Source organism: Malurus melanocephalus, unplaced genomic scaffold, assembly GCF_030028575.1.
Source record: "Malurus melanocephalus ecotype Western Australia unplaced genomic scaffold, MMel_1.1 scaffold_534, whole genome shotgun sequence".
Classification (NCBI taxonomy): domain Eukaryota; kingdom Metazoa; phylum Chordata; class Aves; order Passeriformes; family Maluridae; genus Malurus; species Malurus melanocephalus.
This window is the reverse complement of record NW_026623766.1, coordinates 271,005-281,377: the sequence shown is the minus strand read 5'-3', so window position 1 is coordinate 281,377 and position 10,373 is coordinate 271,005.

Here is a 10,373-nt window from a genome sequence, read left to right as displayed (position 1 = left end):
GCACAAAGAACATGAGACCACAGAAGGAAGGAGCAGTGCGAAAAAATGAGGAGAACATGCGAGAGAAAATTATGTTCCCCATATTTGAATGATTTTGTGTGCTTTCAAAATCTCTCATGCAATTTTTCTGTATTCTAGTACCCCTCTGTTTTAAGCTTCAATTGATTCAGAATTATTTCCTCCTGAAGTATGAACATGAGCCCAGGTATGTCCTGGCAGGCAAGAAAGCCAATGATATCCTGGCCCGTACCAGCACTGGTGTGGCAGCAGGACAGGGAAGAAGTGACCATCCACCTGTGCTGGGCTCTGGTGAGGCTGCACCTGGAATCCTGGGGTCGGTTTTGGACCTCTCATAACAAGAAAGACCTTCAAGAGCTGGAGCATGTCCAGAGAAGGGAATGGACCTGGGGAAGGGTTTGGAGGACAAGTCTGGTGAGGAGATGCTGAGGGAGCTGGGAGTCTGAAATGAGAAGGTGCCCCCTGAGAGATTTAACATCCTGAGGGATTTGAAAGACATGTAGATGTGGCACTTGGGTACATGGGTGGCCTTGGCAGTTCTGGGGTAATGGCTGGACTTGATGATCTTTGAAGTCTTTCAAACCTGAACTGTTCTGTGACATTTCTTCTAATTAATATCTATATCAATCCAAACACAGGTGTAGTTACTTTAATGTCCATATTACATGTAAGCAGGTTAGGTGCCTGCAGAGTGCTACCAGCCAAGTATTCTGTGTCACAACCAGTTTCCAAATTTAAAATAGCCCAGCGATACCTTATACTAGTGATTGACACACTGCTGGCGGGTCTGGGGAATCTTTGACCTTGAGAGCCCTCTTGAAATTGTGCAGAAACTCACAGACAGAGGGAGACATAAAGGCAATGATTTAGAGAGTAAAGAAAGCCCACAGGTCCACAGAGATGGAACCTCAAGATCTGGGTGGCTAACCTGACAGTTGGTCCTTGAGTGTTTTAGAACACTTGAGAGCACGGTGATAATTACCTAGTGCCCAGCTTGACAGTATTCTTTCAGAGCCTGCACCTCTGCAAACAAGCACCATCCTGTCTGTACTGGATGCTCAGCTAAAATGTGGAAGGTGCTGTTGGAAGTCAGGGGTAGTAGCAATATGTTCACAAGAACAGGCTGCAGGGTTTATGTGACTACAGAATCTTAGAGCTGACACCAAATACAAATATTCTTCTGTGGAGCTGTATATACGAGGCACTGTAAGACTGGTTTAAGTAGTGTGAAGAAAATTTGTGCACATGCACTGCAAGAGACTGTAGAGGAGGCAGGAGTGCATGTCTGTGCCAAGGATGACACCTGCCCATCACAGACATGACAGGAATGTTTGTCTGTAACATTACTGGCTGTGGGTTTTATACTTAGTGCCCAGCAAATCAAAGCATGATTTTTGAGATATGAGTTAAAATTTGTACTAGCAGATCCGTTTATGCAGCATGGCTGGAGAATCTGGCCAGTACAAAGGTGCCTATTAATCATATACTTTACAAGTCTGGCCACCACTGAAGGTCAGAACTGCTTTTTGTTCTGCATGATGCTTGTGCTGAAAGCACCAAATTTCCAGCTCAGTCGCCCTGTGCTCTGGAATCCCAAGTTGCTGAATGTCCAGAGCAACTCTGTTTGGAAGTCATCTCGGAGAAATAACATTGGCTGTGGTCTACGTGAAGGGAGGAGAATCCATGGCAGGAGTTGAAAAATGGTAGGAAACAAGAGGGATGCAGCCCTTACAAAATCCAGTTTGCTGGCAGCTATATGGGAGCAGTTCTGGCAGAGAACACGAGATGGCAGTGCCAGACAGGGCCAGAGAGACACATGGAGAGCCAGGCAGGGCCAGACAGAGCCAGGCAGGAGCAGGCAACTCCAATCAGTGGGGCTCTTCTGCTCACAGGACCTTCTGCTGCTTCAACGAAAGTGGGAGCTGAGAACATATCAAAGCTGGTCACATTTTCTCCACGCTAAAAGGTTTGACTTTTGTTTCAAGAATTCTCCCCTCCACTCCCCCACTTCTCCCTTTCATTCAGCCTTGCCATGGTTACCCATGGTTTGGTACAGGTCACCTTGGATGTATTTCTTGCTCTTTCAGCGGGTCACTGGCTTGGCAGCTCAGGGAATATGAAGCTTTATGAATGGATACCAGTGCTGCAAGTGATTATCCTGAGTCACATGACAGATAATAAATGGAACCACAATTGTGAGGAAATCTTTTTTCTCTTTTTTTTTTTTTTTTTTTTTTTTTTTTTTTTTTTTTCTTTTTTTTTTTTTTTTTTTTTGATTGCTGTGTTAATCCAGTTCAGTTTCTGAGCATTTGCCATTTGTCTGTATGCCACATGACTAAATATTCAGGGCTTGCACAGGATCTGTTCTGCACAGAACTTGCCCTGCTTGTTAATCTCAATGCCCGGCTGGAATGGGTTTGGGCAGCAAAAGCTGTCTTCAGCTGTGTGCTAGGTCACAGGTTTGACAGAGTGGTTGGCAACCAGCAAGAGTTTGATCTGCACCTTCCCCTTTGCCCATCCATAATCCTGAGTCTGAGAGGTTCTTCAGTCAAGAGCTGCTTCAATCAGTATGGCCAAGGTTTCATCCTGGCTGAGTGCAGCAGCCAGTGGCCAGGCTGGGACATGTGGCTACCTGTGAGTACTTCTGCACATTCTCAGCTTACCACTCACTGACATTGCCAGCTTGTACAGGGGGCTTTATGAAAGGTACGAAACCAAGCAGGCACTGCCGAATGTCCTGCAGCAGATGTCATCCTATTGTACAGAGAGGAACAAAGCTAAAACTACTGAAATCAATCCAAAATCTCATTGTGTAATGGATAGCATGGCCACATATATGCCACATACGTGGCAGATRGGAGAAAGTTAAACATGGGATTTTATAGAAGTTGTCATTCTTTTTCTTCCATGTCGTCTCACACTGTATTTAGGAGTTGGAGAGCCAGAATCTGCTCTTTTTTTGCAACTGAATGGGAAAAGATTTAGCACTGATGGGCTGAGCTACTTCCTGTTAAGTAGCAATGGTGAATTCCTGCATCTCTGCTCTGCTTTTTGGTCCTTTCTGTTCTAGCTTTTTTCAACACCTTTTTAAGAAGTGTGTACTGCTCAGCTCAGGGCATTGCCATGCTTGGAACCATCTGCAAAAAGGATAGATTTGCTTAAGGAATGCTATGTGCTTTGATGGTTTTCTTTTGGTTGTGTGTCCTATTCATTATGCTTTCTATGGCATTTCTTACTTACAAATCTTTTTTTCCCTTTTTCAATGATTGCAGGAAAACCGGGGTTGTGGTCACATGATCGACCAGTCTGAAAAGTTCTGAACAAAGATGTGTCTGGCTGATTGCTATCTCTTGCACTGCACCTGAGCTCATGGTTACCTTTTTGGTTACTATCACTCCACAAAAAAGAAACAATGTCATACAGGCTTTTACCATGAGATGTAAACCATTTCCCAGTGCCAAACAACCTGGTTCTGTGATGGCACTAGATGAAACCTAGACTATGGGGGAGGGAGCATTCAGGTATGAAGGCAAGGAAAAGGATGAAACTTTGCTATTGAGTCCTGGTAAGCTGTGAATGTGCACAGAGGCATGGGCAAAAATTGGTCCAAGAATGTTTCAAGGGAATTTGTTAAATACACGGAAAGGACCTAAATGACTTGCACTAACACCACTACCTTTTCCTTTTTCAGTCATTCAGTCTTCACAGAGGTGCAGGCTCCCTCTCTTCTACACAGAAGGGAACATGTTTTGTTCCTTTCTAGAAACTGATGAAGAAAAGTCAGATTGGTTTTCTTCCCATTATTACTAAAAACTGAGTAACTTAAGTTGAACAAAGTGAGTGGACTGATTTCTGTGTACTGCAATGAAAAGCCTGGTTTCATTAGTTTAGGAAGTTTAACTGCCAAGAACTAATGTGGAAACTACAGTAATTAGTCTCAGTCTCATACCTGCTAAAATTGGTGTCATTTCTCACTAAGAGATCGACCTGATACATAAAAAGTAGTGAATAATTCTATTCTCTAATTAGCAATCAAATGCTAATAGCATTCCAGGGAAGATTTGATTTCTTCGAGATTTGAAGGAACTCCACCAGAAACCCTGCTCTTGGATCTGCAGTTCATCTTCAACTGTATTTTTTAACTTGTGACTGAAGTCATATGGTGGAATAGTTACTGCTGGTGGAACAGTTACTGCTGGTGGAACACTATTTAAGCCTCACAAATGGATTCCTAGTTAAGACCACACTACTTAAAGCCTGCCTTTACTCATGATAGTGACAGCTAAGAAAATATATGTATGAAGACAGATAGTTTAATATCTCCTGTCTATTAAATATATCCAAAATGTCTGCACAAGGTAAAAACAAAATCTAGTATATGATTTGGTAAATAAATACTTAAAAATAAAAGTGCTTTGACTAAAAAGCCACTCACAGGTTCTTTTAAGGAAGGTCAGGCTTTATATAACTGTATATCTATGTCTTTATATCTATCTTTCTAAACTATAACTCTCTCTATATATATATATGTGTATATTTAAACATATGTGGGAATTGGAATTAGATTATCTTTAAGGTTACCTCCAACATAAATCATTTTATGATTCTGTGATTTTAAAAACTTTTTTTGGAAAAAATCACATAAGGTGTTTGTGCTGATCCAGCATACCTGATACATTCTGTGCAAGGGCTGGCCCACTGCCTCCTTGAAGACAGGAGATGCAAATTCACTGTGCTTTAATAAATAAGGTTTACTTACCTGCTTTCCTGGGGGCAGATGTGACATAAGATCTCCCGTGTGACAGAAAATACGTATGTCATTGCAGTGCAGGAGCTGTATGTGTTCTGCAGTGCACAACCTTTCCCTTCCCCTCTGCTTTACGACTTCTCTAAGCCCAGCTCTGACTGGGCAGAACTGTGGTGATCACCCTGGGCCATATCACATGTGGCTGCAAGGACAGCTCTGAGGGCTGCTGGAGTAACTTGTGGGTAACTCATGACACTATTACAATCACAAAGGTCCTGGAAACACATAGACCAGGTCTGTGAGTAGTGAAATTAATGATGGCTGGTGTTAAACTTTATAAGGACCTTAAAGTAGTTTCATGAAAAGTCATAGACAATCTGTTTTTAAAGGACATACATTTGTATTCTGGATAATTTAGTTGTAGATTACAGAAATATTCCACTACCACTTAGGAGGTTTTGGTTTGGTCTTTTATTTCAGAGTAAAGTTTTACTAAATATTTTGGCTTCAACTAGTTTGCTGGATCACCCTTAAATAGTGGAGTAACTACATAATTGATGAAATATATGTAGAGTGACATAAAAAAAGAGATGAGAACTCTTTTATCAGAATTTAAAATGAGTCAGTGTTTGGTTTTGAACCTAGATTAACAGTGACTAGAGTGAAAAAAAAACAAGTGCTGTTATCCCCTCTTTTGGTTTAAAAGCTATACCTTATGTCTGCCAGACTACTGCGGCATGTATCAAAAGTCAACATTTCTGGAGTAAATTTCTTATCTAGTAGCGTCCCAAAGAAACCCCAGTATTTCCTTCTTCTGTTTGAGAGAGATTCCAGTTTTAATACCTTTTTAATCAAAGCAGCAATCTGACAGATTCTCAGTTTGGCTGATTTCAGATTACTGAACATCTTGGATGAAATTTGTAATGCCCTTTAGATTATTTAATTTCTGAAACAGCTTAATTCTAATCCTGCTCATTGTTAAAAGCACTTGGGTACCTCTGTGCTTTTCCTTTTGAATAATGGGATTTGTGTTCCTGAAATATATTGATTGTGAAACACATCACCCTTGATGCCTCTGTACCATGTTCCTTGATTCAATTCATAAAGCACCTCTTGTTTTTGAGGGTAATATGAAAGTCAGTGTTTAAAAGTGTTTAATTGAATGGTGACAAGCTATAGCTCCTCATTTACTTTATGTGATACAAGAATAAATTATGAGCATGAGAGTTGAAAGGACCTTGTGGGTCACTGAGTTCACCCCCAGTTCTGCAAATGAATGTGCATGTCTGACAAGTGTATGGTTTTAAGTAATCTAAAAATATAAATGCAAATCCACAGTAAACAGAACCTAATCTATGCACAGAGGTTTCTGTTACACTCATGTGCTCTGCCATGGGTTCAGCCCTGGTATTCTGGTCACAGCCAGTAAATAGAGAGACAGACACCCACTGACAGATGAAAACTCTGCTGGCTGTCACACATGATGGCTGTTAGCTAGTGGGCAGCAACACATCCTCATCCTCATCCTCATCCTCATTCTCATTCTCATTCTCATCATCCTCTCTCGTGAGTAAGGACAGTCACACCTCAAGTGTAGACTTTCTGGTCAGCATATTTTGAGTCCCCTAGTGATCACCCTCATTTTACTCCAGAGAGAGAAGTGAATGAATCCACCACCCTTGTAGCTCATTGTTTTTTTATCAAGCAGTGGTTAACAGGGTTACTGTCTTCTCCAGCCCAGCATTTAAAAGATGAAGAATGTGTTTTGTGCCCTTCTTGGGCATAGAGGACATTTTGAGTTGTGGAGATCAGGCTCTGAAAACAGGTGATGCACTGATAATTTGCATGAACCTAATTCTACTTCAAGAGAACCCATGTAACTCTGAGGTACATTACCTTAAAAAGAGAATAAGTTTAAATGAAAAAAAATTACTAAGCCAGTGTATAAAGAATAAAAGTGAAATTAGAAAGTCCAGGATTTGGAATGCTTCAATATTAAGAAAAATTAGCATTCAAGCTCCAGTATATCTTTAAGTTCAACTACTTATGAAGTGCAGCTAAATTACTATTCCACTCCGCTACAAAAATCTCATGCCAGAGTTTAAAAACTGTCACAGGACCTGTGTCTCAAATGGAGGACTGCTTTACTTTTATCTGCAGTTTCTTGTGTCTTTCTTTTGTTCTGTGGGTTTTTCTCATCTGGATTCTTGGCTGCTCTGGTAACTGGGGTTGGTGAATATGAAATAGACTTGCTTTTGCCTAAGGTATCACTTAAAAAAAAANCTGGGATAAGGACGCAGCTCATTCCCATTTTCCTGCTTTTCAGAACTCTGCCATTCCCAAAAATCCCCCTTTGCRCCCGAATCCTCTTTTCCCAAAAATATTTTGTCCCAAATCAGTTGCTTTGAGGAAGAGCTTTAACAACAGGGTTATTTTTTTTTTTTTTTTTTAGATTTAAAAGCAACAGAATAAGTTTCAATGCTGCCATAAAATTTAATTTGTTTTATTGAATTTTCTGGTTTCATTTCATTGTAAATGAGAAATTAAGCAGTTCTGCTTTATCTGCAAACGCAAAGGCCGAGTTTCAAATTCATGAGAATAAGACTGCACAAATACTCAAAAGATGTCGCAGTCATCTTCAAATATTCATTTTCCCATGGAATGTAGTCTCTTCAGGAAGAAATCAAACTCCAGTCAAAACCCCAAAATTAATTAAACAAGTGCTTTGTGCACAAAGGAACTTTGTGTTTGCTGTAGAGTGTCATATGATGGAAAAGCACATGAGGGTCACCCCAAGGATTATATGATCCAGAATGAAACACTGCATGAATGTCCTACATGAAAAGCATGTCAGACAAGCACCATGTATTTGCAAAGCCTTGGCTTTTTGGTCTCCAATGTCTCATAAAATCTAGAAGAGGTTATTCTTACTCTCATTAAATTTATCTTTCCTGGACAGGCAATGGTAATCTTCATTGAACTGCAAAGCCTACAATGAAGGAGAAGTGCTTTGTATTGAGAGAGCTCTTCTTGTAACAGAATTTTAATGCAATATGACAGGCAATTTTTTTTTGTTTTGGAGAGATAGAATATTTGTATGAACATTGCTCACAACTCACAGTGCATTTATTGGCCCTTTCCTCTTATCCTTGCACACATGTGCATTAGATATCAAGGGATTGAAAATAACAAAAACAAGCGCAAAATAAAGACCACATTCAATGGATGCTGCCCAGTGCTTCAAAGCTTAAGAAATCCACTGTATTGGGTACAAAGTAGAATTTGCAGCTAAGATTTAATAAAACATTCAGGTCCTCAGCAAAGTCCAATTAATTGCAGAAAATTTCCAACCAGTTTCTAATGATTTAATAGAATTTTCAACTTCTTTGAGACTTACACTGTGAATAGTAGAAAAGACAGAAATGTTGACAGGGCAGACTTATTTGTGTTATGACTTCCTTCATAAGACATGAAGGGAAACAGCTCAGGTGCCTCAGAGAGGTTAGAAGAAAAGGGCTTAGCAGAGCTGGATATGGATCCACTGCCTGCAACTCAATGAAAGGTTTTTCACTCAATAGTCACAAACTGTCCTGTAAATGATCCCAGGATCATTTTACTCCTCACTGTTTTAAAGGATTGGTTGCCTCTCAGTTCAGGTAGGAAGAAAGTTCCAACATTCAGAGGTGTCCCAGCAATTTCTTTTGCCTTCTAAACCAAATCTGCACTGTTTTGCTCTTTTGCTGTAGTGTCAGACCCCTTTCTTAGTTTTTATACCTTCCAATGACAAGCAGAGCTGCAAAGCAGAGCCCTTCTTTTCTTTGTTGCTTATCCGCTGAAACTTTTGACTCCCCATGAATTCACCTTGGCTGAAGACATGGCTTATTTCCCAGTCCTAAAGAAACAGACACTGGCCCTTTGTTACATTTTTGCTGGTCAAAAGCAATGGCTACAACTTGTGTGAATTGTCGACTCATTCCAGAATTACTAAACTGATTCAGGTCAGGGATACAAATTAAATGCTGAAGATAGCCAGACTGTAGATACTGGGGGCCAAAAATGAAACTGGCCTAATCCTCTAGGAAAAAGAAAACCCAAGCTAAAACCCAAACCAAATCAAAGTGCTGGCTAAGGTGGGGAAAAGAGTTGGACAGAAAATAAATTGGTAATTTTAAAGGATGCTGGTTATTTGGTGTTCCAGGGCTATATCTAACAAGTTTAAATGCTTCAAATAAATCTTGTCTCAGCTTCACCCTTTATAGTGGACTTTGCTTTCATGAGAGAAAAGAACCTGGGAATTTTTCAAAAATTTGTAAGTTTGTTTCTGCTGCTGAATCAACATTATACCTGATAACCTTGCAGCAATGATTGGTGAGCTCAGATCTGTTCTGAAAGTGCTGCAGAGAAGACCCTTCTTATTGTCCTAAAGAACAGGACTAATCTAAGAGAGCCATATCCATTTTTACAGCAATAAATGTCTGAAAACATTAGTTGTGTATTAAATTTGTGTGTATGTATATTGATGCTTTGAGGTAGGATTTCAAAAGAAACAGGTAGCATTTTTAAAGTGACAGGAACTCCAGAAATTGGTTCATTACTGATAAATCTGCTTTCTTACTGTGGTTTACCATACAGTTGATCTAGAACAGCTACTTCTTTTTAAACCTGGAATGATTTGTCCATGGAAATAATTTTAGGAATGTCACTGCAAAACTGCTTTTCCGTTCCATTCCATTCCATTCCATTCCATTCCATTCCACACTATTGAAGTGCTCAACAGTATATTTCCATATCAATGCCTGCATCAACATGGGATATTTCAGGGGGAAGGTAAAGAGCAATGACAAACTACTGGTTGATAAAAAGTAGACTAAAGCCTAACATAGGTAACTTCTCTTTTTATTGTTTTGCAGTTTTTTTCCTGAAGTTTAATGCCCTTGTGAAGACCATTTTACATGGTTTTGTGCTTTCAGAGATAGATTGCTTAATAGGCACTTCTAAGCTTAATACATTTGTTTTTCTTGGTATTATTTACTCCTTGTGATGAGAAGTTGGGATCTTAAATCTCAGAAATATGAGCCTCACCTGAAGTGGAAGGAGCACTTCACCAAGGCTGCAAAGGAGAGCATCGCCCTCCAACTCACCTGCAATCCCTCCTACCTACCACCTCCTACTCCCTGTCCAGGCACGGAGTATGTCAGGTGGGCCTACGGGTATGACTATTTAAGAAGTTCCTTTTTGTCCCACGACAATATTCGTATCTGAATTGCTCTGCCACATACATGGAAGAACAGTAGGTCAGTCAGAGAAGCCATCCGCAGCCCAGTGTCTCTCCTGGGCCTCAACATGTGTCCCACAGCCACCCCCAGCAGCTGCAGCGAGAAGCTTTGGGCTCCAAGGGCAGCAGCCGGTGTAGAGCCTGTAGCCCTTAGGTTTCCTTTTCTATTCCTTGTGACGTGATTTTGGGCTTCGCGCTGGGTTCGTCCTCTTTTTTATTGAATTGACCCGTAAGCACCTTCCCTGCGGCATGAGCGGTGAGGGGCTTGGGCGGCGCCCCTTGCTCCCAGCAGCTGCATCGCGGAGCCCACCGGTTCACTTGGTGGGGAGTGGG